This window comes from Phascolarctos cinereus, unplaced genomic scaffold (genome assembly GCF_003287225.1).
Source record: "Phascolarctos cinereus isolate Bilbo 61053 unplaced genomic scaffold, phaCin_HiC Scaffold_4;HRSCAF=312, whole genome shotgun sequence".
Lineage (NCBI taxonomy): Eukaryota > Metazoa > Chordata > Mammalia > Diprotodontia > Phascolarctidae > Phascolarctos > Phascolarctos cinereus.
In genome coordinates, this window is record NW_027555847.1 from 574318124 (window position 1) to 574342332 (window position 24209).

The following is a 24209-nucleotide window of genomic DNA, read 5'->3' on the forward strand; positions in this document are numbered from 1 at the left end:
AGATTTAAAGTATCTTTTCTTTGGAAAAGTAAGTAGTTGACTTTTGCCAAAAATAGCAGATCTCAAAAATAGCATGATTTCTGAGCCTTGATATTCAGAGCCCCCAGCAAAGCCATGTATTTTCTCCCATCCTTACCAAAGAGCTGCAGAATTTTAGGAAGGCTCTCTTTGACTCAATCAGTCTGCTAAGGGCAGTCAATATATATTGAGGCCTCCAAACAGTAGAAGACCTGGGGAAAGCCTAAAGCCAAGTTAATGGCATTTGAACTACTTCTGACATGTGTGAATAACCCAGGCTTCAGGAAAAAAAATCCCAGAGGAATCACAGGCAAGTAACAAAGGAAAAAGAGGGAGACTTCACTAGTAGGTTTATTAATTGACTTGAGTGATTGCCACCCACACATGTAGGTGTTGCTATTGTTTATTTAGGATGATGCCAGCAAGAACTTTGGATTCTGGAAGGTGGTGACATTCTCCAACTCTACCAGAAAGTTCTCATCAGTTAGATCTTATGTATCCTTTCCATCAAAAACAAACAAACACATGAACAGTACTGATGACTTGTTACCTGAACCATTAGAGTAAGTACTCACGTCTGTGAGATCTCAGATTCACTAAAATATTGAAGCAGAAATTAGGATGATAAAGATAAGTAACAGAGATTGCTTTCCTGATTTGAACTGGATCCTTCTAAGATTATTTATAGTGTCAATAGGATTCCTCAGCTACAGCTCTGCTGCATGCTACAATCACCTGTATAACCATTGCACTTAAGAGCTGCAAGGGATCTTGAAAGATGATAAGGTTTTCCCAGTGATGAACTTCCTGGGACATGGCAGAGAAATCAGAGAAGTTCCAAAGTAGTGCAGCCAGGTGGGAAATTAGGAGGGAGAAGGATATAGAAAGAACAATGTTAGTGGGCAGGTGGAGGGAGCACTAAAGACAAACTCAGTATGCTTACCAACTTTGCTTTATCCCTTACCTGGTGTCACAACATTTTGGCATTCCTGAAAAGAAACAGCAAAAGACTAAAATTCCACGCAGAAACAAAATGTAATTAAACAACCAAATGGAAGGCATGGTAGGCAGTGACCCCTTCAAATTCAATTTTTTTAAAAAATCAACTGAAGGGTGATACCATAAGCAAATTAAGGGAGCATGGAATAGTTTACCTGGCAGATCTATGGATAAAGGAAGAATTTATGACTAAACAAGAGATAGCATTATGGTACGTAACATGGATAATTTTGATTGCATTAAATTAAACAGGTTTTGACCAAACAAAACCAATGTAGTCAAGATTAGAAGGAAAGCAAAAAACTGAGGGAAATTTTTTACAAAAAGTTTGTCTGATAAAGGTTTCGTTTCTAAATATATAGAGAACTGAGTCACATTTATAAGAATAGAAGCCATTACCCAGTTGACGAATGGTCAAAGGATATGAGCAGGCAGTTTTCAGATAAAGAAAACAAAGCTATCTATAGTCATATGAAATGCTTTTCATTAATAGTCCAAAATTAAAAGATGTTAAATACCTAATCAAGGACATTGTAGAGGGCATAATCTATCCATTGATCATTAACATCTTCTAAAACTTAGAACAATATGTCTACTCCTCCAATAAAATCTGTTCCCTTCCTATTTAGAGGACCTAATTGTTATCATAAACCTCGTTTTACCGATCCGTTAGCCAGCAAGTAATTTCTAAGCTCCTACTCACTGCAAGTTGGGATTTCTGGTCCCTTCACAGACTATGAACCTCATTGGGCATACCTGATTAAAAATGGTGGGGAATCTATTTATCTCCTCTGCAGGTCATTGGGATTTGGCCTGCATGTAAGACTCTGATTTGATTCTCACACATTTACCTTGTCCCTTTGAGATGACTAAAATCAACTCATGATTGATGTGAGAATAAGCTTCTGGACTGACATTGAAAGGATTAAGCATGGATGAAACATTTGAGACCTCAGTCAGTTAAGTCCTAACATTGTCTGAGTAGTCTGAATGAATCCGAAACTCAACTAAACAAAAGCATGGAAATGGAAAAGGATGGAAACCTTCTCTCGGCACCCAGTATAAGAAGAACTCCTTAAAGACAAGCATAACAATGTTAGAATGCACCAGAAGTAGTTGTTGTTGTTGTTATTGTTGTTTGTCGTTCATCCTTGAACGGGACCAATGACATCTATAAATAACAGGGAAAGATGAGAAATGAATACAATTTTGTTACCGGGGGGCTGTCTTGTTACTGGAAGAAAGTAAGAAGGATAAATACATCTATCAAGACTTTTGAAGAATTAAGGGTTGAAGTAGTGGGACTGCTATCCATGTCAAAAGGAGAAGTTGGCCTGACAAGGATCTGCTGGACAAAGAAGCTTTGAACTGTACCACTTCCTTGCTAGACCAGACAAGCAATGTCAAGATAGGTACAGATAATGAATAGGTCCTTGGTGTCATCAAAGTGCTGATACCTAAGTCTTTATCCTTGGGAAAAGGTGCACTTATCACCAAGATGAATGTAGTAGTTGAATAGGATAGTAATATCTGAGTCTTAATTTACCATTCCCACAAGACTTCTAAGGAACACGTGAGTTGCGGGAGAAACAGAAAGAGACACTTTCTTTCAGACTGAGAACAAAATTCTTTGCTCCTGAATGAATGTCATTAATGCTTTCTCAAGCTCCATTTCATTACACTCTCCTTATTAGGATTCTGACAAAGCCCTAAAAAAGCAAGTCTACCACCTGGGGTGAGTACTGGAGAGAGACCTTAGAGAGAAACTTCCTCAGGACAGAAGGCCCTGTGAGGGAAGAAACCTCTAAGTTGCTGCAGGGGAGGCCATCATGGTGGGAAGGAACAAGGAAAGGATAAGTGGAAAGGAATTCATTTGTGCAGTGGGAAGGTCTCAGGGTTCCATCTCCGGTGGTTCCAAAGCAGCCTGCAGTTAGGAGGCAAAAGGTATTCCTCTCTGGTCAGCTAGGGAAGAAACAGCCTGTCCCCTCAGAGAATTCAGCCAATCCCTGGAAGGTTGTGGGACCCAAGGTGTCAGGCAGAGAGTGTAGTAATAGGGAAAGGCTTACTGTCAATGTTACCCTCCACCTGGGATGTGAAAACATGACCAAGGGAAGGGCAAAATTCAAATAATCAGAGGTGGTGACTGGAGGCTGAATGAGGGAGTGAAGGAAGTCATGCTATATTTGTAGAGTGTCATAGCACAAGGCAAAGCACAGAGCAGGGAATGTGAAGCATGGGAGGACTACCAGGAGGGTAGAGCACACTCTTAGATGTCCAGCACCCTGGGGGTAAATCCCCAGTCATCCCACTCTAGTACAATTGCGGGCTTCCAAAGACACTCTTGCCAGATGCCTGATTGCCTCTTGTATAGGACCACTTCCTCCTAACCAGATGTTCTTTGGGTTTTGTGTACAAGGCTTTATTCCTTTGTTGTAATTGTCAGTGTGTTGACATCAAGTGGGTTAAATGAAATGACTTGTGATGATGGTTTTTTTCCTCTGGGAATGTCGGTTTTTCAGTATCTTCCCTAAAGACTTGTGTTTATAGGATATATTTCTTGTCCTGGTTACATTTATGTGTGCTATAGATATATTACATTGTTGTTCTGGTGGCATAACCACTCAACAGTATTTCCTACTGTAATCAACATGTTGCTTTCTTGTCTTCTATGCCCATCTTAAATACTGTATACAGTGAGGGAAACATTGGATAGTATTTAGAAGAATCTGGTGGATTCAGTTCTCTTCCTCTTTCATATAATGGTCCTGAGTCATGTTGTGTTTACTAGTGGTAAGCCATGAAACATGACAGCTGATTTGGAAGAGGACAGAAGTGGGAGGGAGCATGGCAATAATTAGCACATAGAACTAAGAGTCAGGAATCCCAAGCTCATAAAATCTCAAACCAATCTATTTCACTAACTATGCCTTTGAATGCCACATAGCAACTTGCTTGAACTCTGAGCATTTCATAGTACTAATTTCCACATTTGGGATACTATTACTGACTTACCTCACAAAGGAACATTGCAAGAATATAGCCAAGAATTTGATGACCCACACAATCATGGCCAAATGATAGATGGACAATTACAAGTTTCCATGATGGCCCATGGAGGCAATCTGAAGCCAAGATGTAAATTGATTGGGTAGTGCTAATAACTTCTACTCTTGGAGTCCAGATGGCCTGGAGAGGATAAAGTTTATCTCCAAGGGTCACGTCCCCAGCGTCCGTTGTGATGTGTTTTTCAGTTCTGTTGTCCCTACAAACTGGGTGAGCTCAGAATTTCCTGTTCATACCCATACCTCCACTTGGTTACTTCATTAGCATATTTGTCCTGAGCAGTTGCTCACAACAAAAGTATTTGTTTGTTTCTTTTTTTTTTGAAGTAACTTGGCTCCCCCCCCCCAATTCCTCTCCCAGCATTCCCTGGCAGGAAGTTACTCCTCTATTGATTTTACTAATAGAATAAACAAACCTCCTTTGACATACAGAGTGGTAGCAACTGTGATTTCCTTCCCACCTCCTATAGAGAGAAGGTAGTTGAAGTTGGAGGAAGCAAAGGACTGGACTTAAGGCCATGATTCTGTGTGAAAGCAATGGGCAGAGCTCTGGGAAAGGCAGCTTCCTAGACAGGCAGAAAATAGCTGAAGAGTCAATAGCGTCAAGCAATCCTGGCGTCTCTTGATGCTCAGAAAAATGGGTTAGAAACAAAGGAAAAGAGGCCTCTCTTCATTGAAGATGTCTATTTTGCAAATACCAAAGGATAAGGCATCCCTTGATAATTGGGTTTTTTCTCCCCTTAGGACCTAGAATTTAAATTATACAACTCTAAGTGTAGTCTAGGAAGGTGTGCTTAGATTTGAACTTTCTGCATCTGTTTTCTCGTGTCTGGGGAAGCGATCATATGTGAGATAGAAAAGTTTCCAGTGAAAATGTTTTACTGTGAACTCAGCCACTATAATTAAAGCTCCAGACTTTGCTTCCGCAGGGCAAGGGAAAGGTTGAACGGATAAAGAAAGTTCACAGACATGGAAGTTTGAGGTCAACACAGGGATTGAACTTGAAAGAGGACCTGACAAAGGAAGGGAGAATCAGAAAAATAGCAGGAGCAGTGGCAAACAGTATGAGAACATCGAATGATCTGCAAGCTATTTTCTAGTTATCGAGTGCTGTGTGAGTTTGTGTGAGTTACCAGGTTGAGTCTAGCTACTTTGCCTGTTTTTTTGATTTCTCTCCCCACAAAATAGACGCCATGAAATGTAGATCTAAGGATCCCAGAGGAATAGTTTGTCAATCATGCAACTAGCATTTATTAAACATCTACAATGTGCCCAACACTGTGCTAAGTACTGGGAAAGCAAAGAAAGGTAAAAGACAGTCCTGTCCCTTGAGGAGCACATAGTCCAAGAGATGAGAGAATATGCAAACAGCTACATATAAATGGGATTTACAGCATAAATTGGAGCTAGGGCAACTAGGTGGCACAGCTGATAGTGTGTCCAGCTTGGATTCAGGAAGACTCATCTTGAGTTCAAATGTGGCCTCAGATTTACTCGCTGTGTGACTCTAGGCAAGTCACTTAACCCTGTCTGTCTCAGTTTCTTTATCTGTAAAATAAGCTGGAGAAGGAAATGGTAAGCCACCCCAGTACTTTTGTTAAGAAAACTCCAAATGGGGTCATAAAGAGTCAGATACAACTGCAAAAATGGCTGAACAGCAACATGTACCAGGCACTAGTGCTAGAGATACAAAAAGAAGCAAAAGGCAATCTGACCTCATGAAGCTTATAATCTAATTAGGGTAGCAACATAACAAATACATGCAAAGCAGGCTACACAGAGGATAAGTGGGAGATTGTGTACAGGCAGAAGTCACTGGAATTAACAGTACTTGGGGAAGGCTTCCTGTAGAAAGTGGGATTTTAGTTGGGACTTAATAGAAACTAGGGAAGTCAGTAGTCAGTGAAGGAGTGAGAGCGTTCTAGGTAAGGAAAACATTCAAAGCCCAGAGATAAAGTGTCCTGTTCCTGGAACAGCCAGGAGGCCAGTGCCTCTGGATTAAAGAGTATGTGTTGGGGAGTGAGGTGTAAGAAGACTGGACAGGTAGCACGGGGCTAGGTTATGAAGGAGCCAAACAGAGCATTTTGTATTTGATCCTGACTACAGTAGAAAGCCACTGTAGTTTATTGAGTGAGGGTGGAGAGTAATATGGTCAGACCTATGCTCTAGGAAAATGACATTAGTGGCTAAATGGAGGCAGATTGGAGCGAGGGGAGACTCGAAGCAGGCAGACCTACCAACAGACTATGCCAATAGTCTAGGCACAAGGTGATGAGGGCCTGCACTAAAGTGGTGGCAATGTCAGAGGAGAGCAGGAAGTACATATGAGAGATGTTACAAAGGTGAAATTGATAGGTTTTGAAAATAGCTTGGGAGGGGCAGCTAGGTGGCACAATGGATAGGACACCAGCCCTGGAGTCAGGAGGACCTGAGTTCAAATCTGACCTCAGACACTTACTAGCTGTGTGATCCTGGGCAAGTCACTTAACTCCAATTACCTTAAAAAAATAGATTGTATATTGATGTGGTGGTGGGGTGAGAGATAGTGAGGAATACAGGATGACTCCTAGGTTGTCAGCTTGAGGGATGGGAGGATGGCATTGCCCTCTATAGTAACATGGAAGGGGGAAGATATTTAGGGGAAAAGATAATGACCTTTGTTTTGGATATGAATTTAAGATATCTATTGGACATTCAGTTCAAGATGTCTGAAAGGAAGTTGGAGATATGGGATTAGAGGTCAACTGAGAGTTTGGGTCAGGATACATTTGAGAATTACCTGCATAGAAATGGCAATTAAATCCATGGGATCTGATGAGGTTACCTAGTGAAGTAGTATAGAGGGAGAAGAGAAGAGGGCTCAGGACAGGACTCTCAGGAACACCTATGGTTAGAGAGTGTGATCTGGAAGAGGATCCAGCAAAGGAGAGAGAAAAAGAATGGTCAGATAGGTAGGAGGAGAACCAGGAGAGTGGTGTCCAGAAAATCTAGAAAGAAGAGAATATCTAGGAGGAGAGAGTGATTATCAGTGTCAAAGGCTGCAGGGAGAATGAGGGCTGAGAAAAGACCAGTGGATTTGGCAACTAAGAGATCATTAGTGACTTTTGAGAGAACAGTTTTAGTGGAATGATAAGGTCAGAAGCCAAATTATAAACCATGAAGAACAGAGTGAGAGGACAGAGGCACCTATTATAGATTGGCTTTTTCAAAGAGTTTAGCAGAAGAGATATAAGATGATAGTTATGTGAATGGAAGGATCTATTGAGGGTTTTTTTCCCCCCAAGATAAGGGAGACATGGGCATTTTTGTAGGCAATAGGAAAGAGCCAGTAGATGGGGAGAGATTGAAAATAAGTGAAAGAGTGGGGATGACAGAAGGAGCAATCTGTTGCAGGAAATGGGATGGAATGGGACCACTTCAACAAGTCAAGGAGTTAGCTTTAAACCAGCTACTTAAGACATCTTGAAATCTTAGGATAGATGGTATTTAGCAGAGAGCATTATTCTCTCCTTAGAAAACTTTAGTCACTAGAGGGCAACGTGATACATTCCACTCCACATATTCCTGTTCCAAGAAGAAAGTAAAATAGACATTTAAGGTGGGAGGACCCACAAATAAAGGCAATATGTTGTTTTGTGGATGATGCACCACATTGTGCAAACGTTTTCTTCACTGAGCTTGATGACAAGGTTTGATCCCTGGCTCCGCCACTGGTTTGTTTGGGCAAGTCATTTGATCTTTTGTTGCCTCAGTTTCCTTATCTGCAAGGGGAAGATTATAATCTTTACCTCAAGAGATGACATGAAAATTAATTAGATAATGTCTGGAAAACACTCAATAATAACTGTAAACCTTAGGCTTAATGGGAAAACCCCATCAATGACAGTAGAGTATAATGAAAGAATTACTCAGTAAAAGTCCACATTTATGGAGGGCAAATTCAATTTCATGAAATTTATCAACCTTGTGTTAGGGCTTAGTAGGAATATAAAGATAAAAAAGTGATACACTTCCTGCCTTGAAGGCAGGAATGTTATATTCTGATAGGGGAATCAAACATCTATACAAATAACTAAACTACCAGCTAAACAGTTAAGTGACAGGAAATATGAACCCTGATCTTTAAATCAGGAAGACATGAACTCAGACCCTGTCTTAGACACTTAGTGTGTGATCCTAGGCATTTTTCTTAATTTCTCTCAAAGCCTCAGTTTCCTTATCTATGAAGAGTATGCATATATATATATATATACACACACATCTATATGTATACATACATATATATGTATATATATATACACACACATATATATGTATGTATGTGTGTATACACATGTGCCTTTACTTTACTATTCTTTTAAAATTATACCCCTTTTTCCCCTTTGAATTATTGTGATGCCTGCTTTGGTGTGATAAAAGAAAAACAATAACGGGGTCTGGTGAATATGACCTTAAGCAGAGGCTGATTTTTGAGAATGACACAGTGTACAAATAAAGAAACAGCATGGTACAACCAATGGAAGGCTGACTATGGAGCTGGAGGACCTGAGTTCAAACCCTGGTCTGCTACTTGTCATTTGTGTGACTACCAAGTCATTTAGCCTTTCTGGGGCCCATGTTTCTCATCTTTAAAAAGTGTGTGTGGGATAGACTATGAGATGTGTCAAACTCAGTAGCAGGCAAAAATCTTGAGTGCAGCCAGAACCTGGTTAAAATATAATTGGGAAACATTTAACAAAATAAATAAAAATACAATACAACATAGATTATGCTAATTTGTGGGTTTGTAAGTCAATGTGTCATGGGTAGGGAGCTGTTTCTATTTGAGTTTGACACCACTGGACTAGATGATCTCAAGGATCCATTAGTCAATAAACATTTATTAATTGCCTACTATGTGTCAGGCAATGTGGGAAGTGCTGGGGATACAAAAAGAGGCAAAAGACTGTCCCTGCCCTCAAGGAGCTCACAGTCCAATGGGGGAGACAATAAGCAAACAAATACATACAAATAAGTTACATATAGGATTAATAGGAAATAATTAAGAAAAGGAAGGCACTAGAATTAAGAGAGTTGGGAAAGACTTCCTGTAATGCGAGATTTTAGCTGGGACCTAAAGCCAGTGGGTTACTATGAGGAAGGAGAATATTCCAGGCATGGGCAACAGCCAGAGAAAATTCCCTTAGCCAAGAGATAATATGTCCCTTCATAGAAAAGAAAAGAGTCCAGTGTGTCCTCTCATCACTGGATTGAAGAGGGCATGGTGAGGAATAATGTATAAGACTGGAAAGGTAGACCTCTGATAGGTATATGTAGACAAACAGTTGGGCATCCTCTGTTAAAATCCTACTTTGGTGCCTCATAGTGGCATGAAGGAGATTTGGGTGCTCAAAGGCTGAATACTCTGGCAGAGACTACAGGGCTTTTCCAACCTGAACTCTCTCTTTTTCTCGTGCTGCTCCATGCCTGGAATAGCTTTCAATACTATCACATAAATACACACAGCTACAAGTGACTAACCCACCCACCTGCCATCTCTGCCTATAAAAATTCTTCCTTTCCTTCAAAGCCCAACTCACGTCCCAAGTCCATCATTAAATATTCCCTGATGCCCCCAGGTGGAAATGATAATACAGTATGTGAGACTTGGAAATGACTTTTGTGATCACCCTGCACAGAGTCCTTTTTGTAGAGGAGGAACCTCAAACCCAGAGGGGAAAATTATCTCCCCCTCATTTAAATCTGTCACAGCTCTTTACAAAGGCCTTTGCCTTTTTTTATATATAAATAATGCAAATTTTAAAAAATAATAACAGTAATAGTAATAGCTAGCATTTCTATAGTGCCTTAAGATTTACAAAGCACTTTGCATATGCTATCTCATTTGATTCTTTCAACCCTATGAGGCAACATGTGTAGAGAACATATGTGGGAGAGGGAACATACATAGTCTTCCTAACTCATGCTCCTAGGGCTCTGTCTCAGAAGAAACACTTCTACAAAATTGCTGCTCAGTATTTCCACAGAGATTCTGATGTCATCTGCCTGGACTTTTTTCTCCAATGAATTGCCAACTGCTGCTGTTTTCTTCTATGGTGTCTTCTTCATTGCTGCTGTCTGCTGCTTCTCCCATAAATTGCAGGTCATATGCCAGCCTCTTCCCTTGGTTGAGGTGGTGGGAGGGGGTAGTCAGAACTATTTTGTAGATAGCCAATAGCTACGGGCGATTTCAACTCTTTTGTTAGTCCAACCCATATGCATAGCCAGTCAGCAAAAAGCCCTTAGGATAAGTCTGTGTTTTTAATAACTTTGCTTTTGTCTCAATAACTGATTTCCCCTAGGCCTGCCTTCTATTAGAGTTGAGGTGAGAAAATTCTTTTGAACTCCTCTCAAGCTCCTGGCAGCCATTCCTGGACCATACAAATCACCCCGACAATTTACTTTAGCCAGACTGGAGAGTAAGTGGTAACTTTTGTCTGGTATGCTTGCAGTTTAATCCGATTTACTGCTTTTTCTATCCAGTTGCACTCACGTACAATATTCAATCCAATTCAACAGTCATTTACTAAGCGCCCACTATGTTTTAGGCACTAAAGATAAAAAGACAAGAAAGAAATAATCCCTAACTTCAAGATGCTCACATTCCGCTAGGGAAAAACACCCAACTGAGAAAATAAGAAATAAATACAAAGTAATTTCAGGGGCACAAACATTTGGGGGAATCAGGGAAATCCCTTCCTAGGGACTTAGGAACTTAAGCTGAGACTTGAAAAGAACTAGGGATTCTAAGAGCCCAGAGTTAAAAAAGAAGAGCATTCTGGGTATGAGATCCAGAATGGATAGAGGCATGGAAATAGGAGATACTATCATCATTGGCAGATAGTAAATGGGACAATCTGTCTATAAAAAACACTGAGTATGTCTGTATGCATGTAAATACACACACCTAAGCACACACATATTATGTATATTATATTTTAATTGTTTTTTAGCTGTGTGAACTCTTTGTTGTCCCATTTGAGTTTTTTTTTCTTTTGTTAGGCAATTGGGTTTAAGCGACTTGCCCAGGGTCACACAGCTAGTGTGTCAAGTGTTTGGTCTGAGGTCAGATTTGAACTCATGTCCTCTTGACTTCAGAGCCAGTGCTCTCTCCATTGTGTCACATAGCTGCTCCTCATTGAGGTTTTCTTGGAGTAGTCTGCCATTTCCTTCTCCAGCTAATTTTACAGATGAGGAAACTGAGGCAAACAGCATTTAAATGATTTGCCCAGGGTCACACAGCTAGTAAGTGTCTGAGGTCAGATTTGAACTCAGGAAGATGAATCTTCCTGACTTTAGACTTTGCACTCTATCCACAGTGCCACCTAACTGCCCCTGCATATATACTTATACACACCTACATATATACACACATATATGTATGTATGTGTGTATATGTATATATGTATATATCTATATGTATGTCTATATATATATTTTTTTATATATACAGAGAGAAAGAGACAGAAACATATACCTATAGATGTTCCCCACCACAAAAACTCATTTTGTTCCAAAAATCCATATGTTCAATATATACAAGTATACACATATATATTTATGCAACCAAATATTGACAAATATATCAAAATACAGAGACATGCCACCAAGTTATTGACTATCTGTGTTTTCAAAATTGAGCTTTCAAATCATAGTTTGAATTTGTCTAGTATACTTTTGAAGAAGGCCCTGTCAAAGGTTTTACTTCACTAATATAGCCTTCAAGAAGTCAGGGTCTTTTCCATGCATGCCTCAATGAGGTACAAAAGTAGGACCTCAGAAGAGGTAATGAGGTACTGAAATAATATAAGCTATATATAGATAAAGATATACATACACACATGTGTATATATATTTCTACACATATATACAAATATTTTATCATTCATTCTTTTTTTCCCCCACTTATTTCAGATACCTATGGTTTCATTAGGTGCTTCATTCCTCCAGCAGAATAGAAATCCTTCCACATGTTAGTAGATTGCCTACATGATTTATTGTGGCCAATGAATTCCTCAGCTGGGCTCTAGCTCTGTGATGATGAGCCTCTTTGAACTTAGCTAGGTTAGACCTGGTCCTGTGACAGCAGGCTTATGAGACGCTGCTGGACTCATAGGATTTTCTATCCTGGCAGGGCCTGTCAGAGCTTGTAATGCAGGGCACAGCTACCTTCAGGAACCTAGGCTCATCTCCATCCCACAGTAACAGTGAGGGAAAAGAAAGAATCTGCTCATTGTCCTCAGTTGCATCCTAGAGATCTAAACAAGTAAATTGACAAAAAAGGTGTGAAATGATTTTCTCTGTTTTCCACTAGAAGTTTCCACTAGAAGGCCCTGGAATTGACTGGTGAAATGGCAGATCCTGGCTGGGAAATAGATGGATTGTGGCTTTCTCAGCTGAAAAGAGATATCTTATTGTTTTTGTTTCTGGCCTGACGCCAGAATGCTGTCCGAGAGGCTCACCATCAAATTATTACCTCCCCCCCATATTATGTAATTGGCACACATACCTGAAGGACCGCTTGCTGCCAGCAAGGCAGCGAGGCAGGTAACACATCCCTTTATTTGTCGGCAGATGGAGTGGCGTATTCAGAGGCAAGGATGGAGAGGCATGGCAGCTTGAAAAGGGCTTTTGAAGAAAGCAGGTGGATGAAGGTAGAGCTCATGCTAACACCCAGCATTCTGGAGACTGTTCTTTGTTCTTTGCCCTGCACCTGGGACTGGGACTGTTGTTGTTGTTGTTGTTGTTGTTGTTGTCGTCGTCGTCGTCTTTGTCCTTTGTTCTCAAAGAGAGCCAACGACATCAGGAGGGTGACGTCTTGACTTGAAAGTGAATTGGATTTAAGTGAGGTAGAGCTGCACAAAAGCCGTCAGCCCGTCAGCCCCACTCTCTCCTCCAGAGTCATTGGAGTCCAGTGGCAAGACATAGGTCAGGATGACTGGCCCAGGATGCAGTGGGAGACCTTGGCCTTTTTAAGCTAAGGTCTTTCTCAGATCTCAGTCTGTCTGAGGCAACATCCATTCAGTAGTTTAAGGTTAGGTAAGAATTGAGGTAAAAGAAGGCCTACTTTGCCTTCTCAAAAGAATCATTCAGGGAGATAAGACCTCAGAGTTTCTGCCCAGAACAGAAACAACTATTATTTACTCTGAGCCATCAAAACTAAACAATGAGCAAGCCAGTCTTGGGCTGGGGCTTATTATTGGCCAATCATTGAGAGCCAGAGTGATTTGAGTTTAAAAGCATGGTAAAGTAGCTCCATTTGAATCTCAATGGACTCCATCAAAGCCTGGTTTTTCAGAGTTATATTTCAAGAAATCATAAATGAAAACTACATGAGAGAAGGTATAGGGGTAGAGGAAGGGTGTTCCAGTCATGGGAAATAACAGAAGGTATGAAGAAAACCTGCTTGGTGCCATGAGGAAGGTAAAATTATAAAGGAAATTTACTCAGAAGAATGATAGTGTGGCATCATGGGTAGAATGGTGGATTTCAAGAACCCAGATTCACATACATGTTGCAATGAGACACTGAAGGTCTTCTGATATAGAACTGTATTGAAACAAATCTGTGACATTTATTTTCCCATATATCTCCACATACGTTTTAGCGTATGCACATGTACCGAAGTCTATCAGATAGACAGGAGCCTGGGATCCTAGATCCTAGAATTAGACTGGAAAGCAGATGCCATGTAGTCCAAAACCTTCATTTTGCTGATGAGAAAACAGAGTCAAAACAATGTCAAAGGGAGGTGTTCTGAAGATCCCAAGTATCACTCTGATGGCTCATTACCTCCATGGAAGCTGGGGCCTCATCTTGGCATGGGGGTGACCCTGGGTTTGCGAGGCTTTGTCAGCGCATCACAAGCCCCAGCAGGTCCTGCTACTGATATTGGCACCTAATCATATCCAAGTGCTCCCTTGCACTGCTATTTAATAGGTTCGTGTTTGTGTCACCTTTCCTATTAGATTGTAACACACTGGAAGACAACGCCCACTGTTGGCTGTGGGGAGGAGATCTAGACCTCTGATTTTATCAGGGTAGGGAATGCCAGGCAGAGAAACTGCACCCCCTCTCCCCTATGTAGAGAGGCTGCTTATATGAAACTTAGAGTCTTAGAGAGTCACTTGCGGGTACTGAGAAGTTCAGGGATTTGCCCATGGTCAGGATTCTAGTATGTGTCTGAGGGAGGTCCCAAAATCAGGTCTTCGGGACTCTAAGGCTGGCTATCTACCCACTATGCCACACTGCAGAAAGAGTTGCAAAGATGGGGTCCACAATTAAGATTAGGTTTGGGAACAGCTGGGAATTGAGCTGGGAATCTGGAGATACAACCTCCAAATTTGTACAAATCTCTCCATTTCTCCCATGGTAACCACAGCACCTGTCAAACTTCCGTATTACTTATGTTGTTGGTTGTAGTACATTGACACAAATAAATTGACAACCCTTTAAGTAATTCTAAAGACTCACTAAACCACCGCGAGGCATGCTTATTCTATGCAGAGTGGGCTATGATCATGTGTAGACAGTCAGTCTTTTAAGTTTATTTTCAACTCTGCAGTATTTCCTATGGGCAGTTTCTGTTCAGCTTGTTTAGAAACCGTTAGCTAAAACAGAGACATGGAAACAAACAGGAAAAAATAACAATAATAAGGCTATTTTCTTCCCTGGCAGTCTGAGAATCAAAGTTGTCTGGTTCCTGGCCTTTGAATGTTAACTACAAACATCAGCCTTGGAATGTAAAGACCACTGTATTGAAGTGGCAATGATACATTTGTACGGAGAATGGATACGTTGGAGCAAAGATCTCCCTTCCTCTTCCCATCCCCATCTCCTAAAAGGCAAGAGAAAGCAATCATTTGTCTTACCTCTGCTACCATCCTAACGTCAAGGCTTCCTTCCCGTGCTTGGCTTACTATAAGCCACATTCTACGGCCTTTGCTGCTCTCCAGGACCATAGTTAGAGTAAGGGGCCAGTTCCTTCAGATTTTTAGGTTGCATGTTCTCCCTTACCAAAATAATCTTTCTCTGCTCCTCCTTTTCCCCCTCATTACTTGCTCCACACACAAAAGAAAGAAAACATCCTTGTATACTGAACAACGGTCCCATCTCCTAAAGTAATTAATCTGACCCCATTTTCAAAGAAAGAAGTACTTCAGAAGCACACGTTTAAGCTCCCATGGTGGGCCTGCTTAAGCTTGGATTGACCTTTCTTCAGGCCCAATGATGCCTGACTAGGAGGTCTCTTGAGCTATGTTGGGCACAAAGGGCTGGCTTTCTGCTTCCTATTGCCTCATGCTTAGGTGACATGGATAGAGAGCTCAGATTCTGGAGGTCTATTGAAAAATTTACTGTGGAGGATGGAGACAGGTTTGCATTCATCAACACTTACAAAAATAACAAAAATGGCATACTGAAAGCATTTCTATCCTTTTTAGCTACATCTTGCCAAAAACATTTTGAAATCTGACTAGGAAGTGTTAGCTTTCTGCTTTGATTGCTTCTTCTAAATTGACGTGATCCATATTTCCACATCCAGAAATTGCCAGCCTCTTGATGCTTTCTAAGGCCAAATATCGTTATCGCCATTGTGTGGGAAGCAGTACTATCTTTATTATTCCAATTCAGCAAGAAGATAGAAAGTTAGAAAGTTAGGTGGCTTCTTCCATTATTTCAACAAAGTTAGTTTTGTTTACTTCTTCTTGGAGCTAAATTTACCAAAAAAGAGAATTAATTTTTCTGTCCAAAGCTTATAAAGCAGATAAGTAAAGTCAAAGCTTTGGGAAATGTTTTCAATATATTGCTGCTCATTAGTAAGAAGTACCAACCAACTGATCTTTGGTGGGCCCATCTGGCATCATGAGTTTTTATGGGAAGAACTGTAGATATCACTGGATGACTTTGTTAGGATGTTTGGGGAGTAGCATAGGTCAGGGCTTCTTAAACTTTTTCCACTAGCAATCCCTTTTCCTGTTTCACAGGATTTGTGGGCATTGTGTGACCTGAGAGCATGCTTAGTGCAAAGAGTGCATGGTTTGTGTTCAGAACCAAACCTATGGTGAAATTGCCCATGTAACACTGGCAAGCGCTGCCAGAAACACCTTGGATTCATTATGCATTTGATTGTGAATTAATTTTTGGTTGTTGCACATTGAGAAACCTTTTATTGTTGCCAATTTTTTTGCAACCCGATAGGGGGTTGCGACCCACAGTTTAAGAAGCACTGATATAGATTACTTGGTTAAGCAACAAATCACAGATATTGAGCCCAGGTGTTTCACAGCCCATACATTACTATTTGGTATTTTAGCCTAATTTGGCCTCAGTGTTCTCATGCTGTGAATAAATATGAAAAGTAGTGACATAACAACAGCTTTATATTTATATAGTGTTTGTAAATGCTTTCAAGGTCATTGGTTTTGAAATATTGCAGAATAGAGCCTCAATCATTCTAGCCTCAGATACTTACCAGCTATGTGACTCAGGCAAGTCATTTAACTTCCACTGTCTCAGTTTCCTCAGTGGTAAAATGTAGATGATAATAGCATTTACCTCCCAGGGTTGTTGTAAGGATTAAATGAGATACTATTCATAAAACGCTTATCACGGTTCCTGGAACAGCCTTCTCTTTGAGCAAAGGCTGGACTGTCCCTTGTTTGGGATGCTATAAAGAGGATTTTTGTCCAGCAATGGTTGAACCAGATGGTTTCTTGGGTCTCTCCCAATGCTGAGATTTTGGGACTCTGCAAAAAACCAGATACTTGGTGGATCAAGTGGAGAAATGTGTGATGTATGATAACTCAGTTAAGTGAATCCGTGATGGTTTGGATCACCATGCGTAAAGAATTATGGATTATTCTGCTGATTTTACCTGGGAAAGAGTTCTGTCCAGGCAAGATTGCCATGGATCATAGATCTAGGTCTGGAAAGGACCATAGAGACCATGGAGTTCACCCTGCCCCCAATTTTCTAGATGAGGAAATTGAGGTCTATAAAGGTTAAGTGACAAGATCACATAGACAATTCAATTCTAAGAGAAATGATTATTTCTTTCCTATATTAATAACCAAGTATTGAGTTGGGTCCAAGGTTTTCTCCCCTTCTATTTACTCATGCAGAAATCAACTCCTGTAGGCTATTCAAACAGCCTTTGAAGTTCCTGGCTGAATAATGAAATTTTTGGGTGAAACTTAGCCCCTAGAAAACTTAGGTCTGATTAAAAGGTAAAGAAATTCTAGTTCAGGTGAATTGTGGATTCTGACCCACTGTGTTTTAGTCAGACAGCTCTGGGTGGAAGTGGATTCCCCATTTTGTCTAGATTACCCTATATGGGGCGGTATGGCCATAGATAAGTCTCTTTGACTAAGACTGAGTGATCAGAGTCATGTTCCCCAGACCCTCATTAGAATAAGCCCACCTCTCATTATAATATTCATTCTCTCACTACTTGTTAATCAATCAGAGTTGATTTCCACCCTCAGGAACACCCCCTCTTCCAAGGACATATAAGCATTGAATGGGTTCTGTGAAGGGTCTTTGGTTTATGACAGATAGCCAAATCGCCCCTTTTATTAATTATCTACAAGCATCAATTAACAGAATGATTAATTACCCAGAAAATATCTCTCGAACTTTTATTTATTTATTTATTTTTATTTATTTTTGAACTTTTTATATATCACAATTCTAAGTGGCAAAATCCTAATTCCAAATCCATCACACTAAACGTGCTGTATTATGTTCAATATTTTTTATTACTCATTTTTTCAAGATGTATATGGCTTGCTTATCAAATTTGCATACCATTCTGGGAAGAATTACTAAGCTATTGAATGGCAGCAATGCTCTAAAAAGATCTCCCTTTTCATGAACTTGTAAACCTCTCCACTTATGCTTCCTGATTCACAATAGTCCATCTCCCCTGCCTCTATGACTTTGCATAGAATGACTCCCTTTCCTTGAACACTTTCCCTCTACACATGAAGTGACTTGCACCAAAGGTAAGGTAGTAGGCAGAAAAGCCTAGATTCAAGCTGGTCTTTTCACTCCATGTTGAGCTCTCTTTCCTTTTTTTTTTTTTAATTGAGCAGTTGGGGTTAAGTGACTTGCCCAAGGTCACGCAGCTAGTAAGTGTCAAGTGTTTGGTCTGAGGTCACATTTGAACTCAGGTCCTCCTGACTTCAGAGTCAGTGCTCTATCCACTGCGCCACCTACCTGCCCCTTTGATCTCTCTTTGCACTGCATTATGCTATGACGACCACAAGGTTTTGAATCTGAGCCACTCAGAAAAAAACTATCACTGATAGAAAGGGGAAGAAATAGCTGCAGATGCACAATTCACCATTTCTTAGATTTAAAAAAAAAATTATTGGCTAGAAGTATACAAAAACACCCATCATTTATTTCCTTCAGGTCATAGAACTTGTAGCTAGAAGACACCTTATGAGAGAATTGAGATCAAGAGAGATGAAGTGACTTACTTAAAGTCACACAGGAAGTAAATAGCTGACCGGAGAGTAAAATTCAGTTCCTGTCACTTCAAATACCCTGCTCATTCTAACTGGACTATGCTGAATATTTTATGTCTCCAAAAGAGAACAGGATGCAATTGGGGCCTGCTAATGAAAATCTTTCTGCCATATTTTTCCCTTTCTTTTGGAGGAAGTACCATATATGTGGTAAGTGCTAAGTGAAAGTGTTGGAGGAAGATGGAAAAGGAAGGATGAAAGATGTCAACAGCAGATCGTGAACCATTATACTATAGGTGTGTCTGTAGAAAAGACCAGTGCAGCAATTTTCAAAGTGTCATCTAAAGACCTCTGGGGACCTCCAAGATCCTTTTAGGGAGACTGTGAGTTCAAAACTATTTTAATAATAATAGACATTATAATAAGAAGACATTATTATAAGTATAATATTAATAATAAGACTTTTTAATATGCTAAATATCAAGAGATGTAATCTGCATAAACAAAAGCTTTCTGGGGTCTTCAATTATTTTTAAGAGTGTATATCAGGGGTGGGGAACCTGCGGCCTCGAGGTCACCTAGGGCCATACTTGTGGTAGCAAAAAATTGGAAACAGAATGGATGGATTCTCAGTGACTGGGGAACGGATGAACAAACTGCGGTATAAATATACATTCGTATATATAAATGTAATGGAATATGCCTGTGAAGCAAGAAGTGATGAATAGAAGGATTTAGAGGAAAATGAGATTTGCATTAAACCAACACAAAATGAAATATGCAGAACTGGAAGAATAGTATATTCAAAGGCAGCTGAATTCTTAGCAGCCAGAAAAGCAGTAATGATTCCAGTAATCATTTGGTAGACTCTTCAGTAATTTATATTGTGGTGCCAATGTTTATTAATTGTAAGACCTTCGGTAAAATAATTAACACCTTCCTCTGCCTCACTTTCCCCATAGGAAAAAAACTGAGGGGGTCAAACTAGATGGTGTCACAGAGTCCCTTCCAGCTCTAGATTCATGGTCCACTTCTCTCTTCTCAGCTGAGTAGTTGGGGACTTCCAAGGCAGAATACAGGGTATGTTATCAGAGATGATCACTGCTTTGAGCTGTTTTTGATTGACTGCTTTTCCTTGTTGCAAGGCAAGGTTAGGTTTGGAGGGAGTTAGGGGTATGGTAGGCTTGATCTATCCACAAACCAAAAAGCACTGACGAGACGTTTTTAAAGAGAAGAAATAAAAATGAAAACAACCAAGTGTGTGAGAGAGTTGTATCAGATTCTGCAGGCAGCTTGAAGAGACTGGCAGCCGCTCTAACACTAACCCAGGAACCCAACAGCTGGGGTAGTTTTGAGAGGTGACTGGGAGATAATGAGATGGCACAGCCTTTGAGAACCCAGGCCAAGACACGAAGGTGTTGTATCCAACCTCTTCCCTGAGAGCCCCCTTGGGATGGGACTGGGCTGGGTTGGGGTTTGCAGGGAATAGAGAGTTGGGGTCATGACTAGTGGCACCGAAGCTGCAGCTTGACTGTCTTTCTCCCCAGTCCAAAGGGCTGTGCAGTAGCCAGCGTGAGACTTGCCAATGGGGCTTTTCACGGGGCTTAGCCTTGAGCTGATATTAAAAACCGTTCCCGCATGCGTATATTTGAGTTGCTTTTCTCAACACCGCCTTCCAAATCAAATTGGTTTCCATTCCACAAACTCTAGTGAAGGAGGGGGATGGGGTTATCCCTGTTGTGAAATGTTCATTAGCATTCCCTGTGATCTGCCCAGTATATTGTGAAATGCAGCTTGAGACAATGGGCTTAGACAATGGGAAGACTCATTAGCTGATTCTTTGAAGTGTGAAAACAAGTTTAAAGCAGACCTCCTCTTTTCCGCTTTCCCCACCCTTCCTTCCAGATGCCAGCACTGGGAACAAGCAAAACAGGGAAAACAAAGAGAAGCAAAGAGGGCCCGTGGAAAGGAAGGGAGGAAGCTTTCCTCCATCGATTAGCAAACAGAAGTTTTGGACACAATGTCACAGGTTTTTTCCTGACTTCTTATTGCTCTGGTGCTTGGCTTTTGCCATTCCACAAGGACAGAATATACTCCTCTACAATCCTGCCGTTGAAATCCTCCTTTCCTTCAAGGCTTATAGTTCAGGCGCTACTTTTTCCATGAAGCCCAATTAATGTCATGCATAATTGTATGTTATGCTATGTATGGTAGTATGTTGTTATGTATGTTAGTGGTCTCCTCCATGAAAACAGGAATATGAAATAAATTGTCTTTTGCAAAGAGTTCTCCACAACTATTTCATTATTTACACATAAGTGACTGAAAGGGGCAGAGAATAGAAAGTCCTACTATATAGAGTGTCCCAAAAGTCGTAGTGCAGTTTTAAGCTTCAAAATAGTTTTCAATGATGTGAAAAAAAAGAGAGAGAGACATTTGACTCAGTAGAATGAAAGCCAGTCTTACAGGCCTTCTCTCCTTTAAAGGAGTCTCTCATGCTCTTTCAGGCATTTCTTGAGATCTTCCAAGGTTCTTTGAAAAAAATATAAACAAAGGAAACTGTTCAACAGCCTTGGGAATATTAGCACCAAATGAGAAAGATATGTGCTCATAAAGATGTCTTGTGCAAAGCCCACTCATATGGAATAAAGGAGAGTAAGGGGCCTTCAGATGCTCCTCACAGATGACAATGTGCAGATTTTCATAAAGCCTCACAATATCACAGGGGCTCCTCAATGAAATCCATGATTATTCAAAAGATACCAGCCTACCAATGTTCATTAAAGTCAACATGAATGAAAACTACCTATTTTCCAAACCTCGACATGAAATTGTAAGGCCAGTCCAATGAGTTAGGACATTCCAACGCATAATTGGGCTGGGGATTGAAGAGGGACAATGAATTGGACTTATCGTTTCGTGGGAAGAAGAGATGGGGTTGAATTGCATTTGGGAAATTTTGCAGTGTTTGTAATGCTCTCAACCTGCTCAGTGGTGCAAAGATTCATATATTAAAAAAAACCAATGATTTCATTGATTTCTTGTAATCAACTATTGCCAAACTATCATTACTTCCATTCATACATCCTTAAAAACAAAGGAATAATTCTTTGGGTATTTTAAATGCATAGTATTTAAACACAGTACCATAAAATTAAAACTTATGATACATTCTGACTAATTATGTAAACTTATAATTCCCCAAAAGGTAGCATGAATGATTTATTCCCTTTCTTCATAAAGTGAAAATGTAAGCATATTTTTCTTCAGTCTCAATGTTATCATCATATTGAGAATGCAGTAAAGTGTGGCACATGCAGGATTATTTAGGAAAGCATGTAACTCACATGCCTTGTTTGAATTAATAAATTGTACATAACAAAATTTATGCAGTCATGAATGGTAGAAAGCATCTTTCTGATATAGGACCACCTTCAAGGTCCTGAACTATTTAGATTTTGCATTATTCTTTATGGAATTATAGATTAATTATTAAATATAGCATAACCCTGAAGTTAAGAGAAGAAAAATAACTGCTGCTTGAAAGACATTCCAGGTAGACATTTGGTGTGAGTCCAGAGGGAAAAAACCTCCAAAAAGTAACGTGTCAAGTGCTAAGACTGTTCTCTGGGGCAACTAAGTAACATAGTGAATAGAATGCTGCCTGGAGCCAGGAAGATTTATATTCCTGAGTTCAAATATGGCCTCAGACAGTTACTAACTCTGTGACTCTGGACAAGTCACTTAACCTGTTTGCCTCAGTTTCTTCATCTGCAAAATAAGCTGGAGAAGGAAATGGCAAACCCCTCCAGTATTTTTGCCAAGAAAACCCCAAAGGAGGTCATGAAGAGTTGGACATGACTGAAAAGACTGTTCTCTAAGTTATGGCCCTCTCTCTTCTCCTACAGTATTCTGTCAGATGATGCCCCACCTAGACAGTCCCTAGCTTCTTAGTTTTCCCTTTTTACTGTGTTAATGGTATGATTTCCTCTCCTTTACACCATATTAACCCGTCATAACCTTCTATTTAGCTATTCATAAATCTTTTCAAAATATTCTCAGGGAGTTTCAGAAGAGGCAGTTCCAGAGGAGAAAGTCCAAGGGAGCAAGAATGAGAATTGGAATGTCCTTGGTTTTCACTGTATTTGCCGAAGATTTCTGCCCAATGGAGGAGGTTGCAGCGGTCTCTGAATGTGGCAGCAGGCTCCATAATTCAGATTTTTCTACAATGTCAGCCTCTAGATTGAATTCCTTTCTTAGGGGAGGTTTTTGGAGTCTGGCCTTTTCAGCTTTGAGTTGCTTATTTTTTCTCCTCAAACTCTCATTGTCAGTCACAAGAAACTAAGTGTTGCTTCAGATCAGAAATCTTATTTACCTGCTCTTTCATTATTGTGTTGTCTTTTGGGGGTTTTGCTATGACACATAGTTCTACTGGGTCTTTTCTGAAGGAGAAAAAACAAGGTGTCTGAGTTCCTGTCAAAGACCCCTGGCATGGCTTTCCAGGCTTCTTAACATAGGCACACTTTGGCCACTGAATCTATCTTCTGTAGATGGTTCACAAAATGTTAGCCAGGTTCCATCAAGCTTCTGCTGGGCTTTTTGCCTTTCCTCCCACTTTGCCCTTTTCTACCTCTCCTGGATAGGCAGTAATAACTTCATGTGCCTATCCTTTTGTAATTCCAATGATAATTGAACCTACTCAGATTATGTCAACTCCATAGCTTCAAAAAGATCTGTAGCTACGTGTGTGTGTGTGTGTGTGTGTGTGTGTGTGTGTAATACAAAAGAGCCCCTTTTGTATTTCTAAGTTGCTAATAACCAGTTTGATTTTGTGCTATGCTGATGAGCCAGGTTAAAGGGCCCACCCATCACTTCCACAGACACCAGGGCCAGAGTGGCAAATGTGGCACCCCAGTACATGGAGGGCTAGAGGTCAGAGCTTGGACTGATCTGGAGCTGGGATTGTGTCACTTCAGGATCAACACATTGGCAACTTCTTTCCTTCCTTCCTTCCTTCTTCCTTCCTTCCTTCCTTCCTTCCTTCCTTCCTTCCTTCCTTCCTTCCTTCCTTCCTTCTTTCCTTCCTTCTTCTTCTTCTTCCTTTTTCTCCTCTTTTTCTTCCTCCTCCTCCTCCTCCTCTTCCAACTGCTGCCCCAAAGACCCTATTTTTAACACAAATGCTCTTCTGGAAATGCTATATGATTATAAATCTTAGAATGCCACAGTTTCCAAAGATCAAAATAACAAATGAACCAAAAGAACATAGATGCGTGATAGGATCAAGTGGATTACAGCATATTTCCAATGGTGACCTTGTATATAAGAAGTGATGTAAAGAATGTCATCAAGAAAACATACAAACAGAAAAGGAGGTGGTTCAGATTACTGGAACCCAGCTCTGTGAAGGATCGGCTGAACACAGACAAAAGTCAGACAAGATGAGAAGGCATTATTATTATGATGTGACTTGCAATGATGGAGAGAATATCATCAGTGAGATCACAGACATGTTGAAATACTAAAGCATAGAACTGCGAGGGTCTGTCTTAACCCTTAGTAGAACATAAGTTGATTGAGGGTAACAACTAGGTTTTATCTAAACTTTATATCACCTTGAGAA

The 24209-nt window shown here is 40.4% G+C and overlaps 1 pseudogene; it reads right to left on the reverse strand.

The window, feature by feature from the left end:
• Positions 1–22616: 22616 nt before the first annotated feature.
• On the reverse strand, positions 22617–23308 carry LOC110201148 (nuclear receptor-binding factor 2 pseudogene; annotated as a pseudogene).
• Positions 23309–24209: the final 901 nt, after the last annotated feature.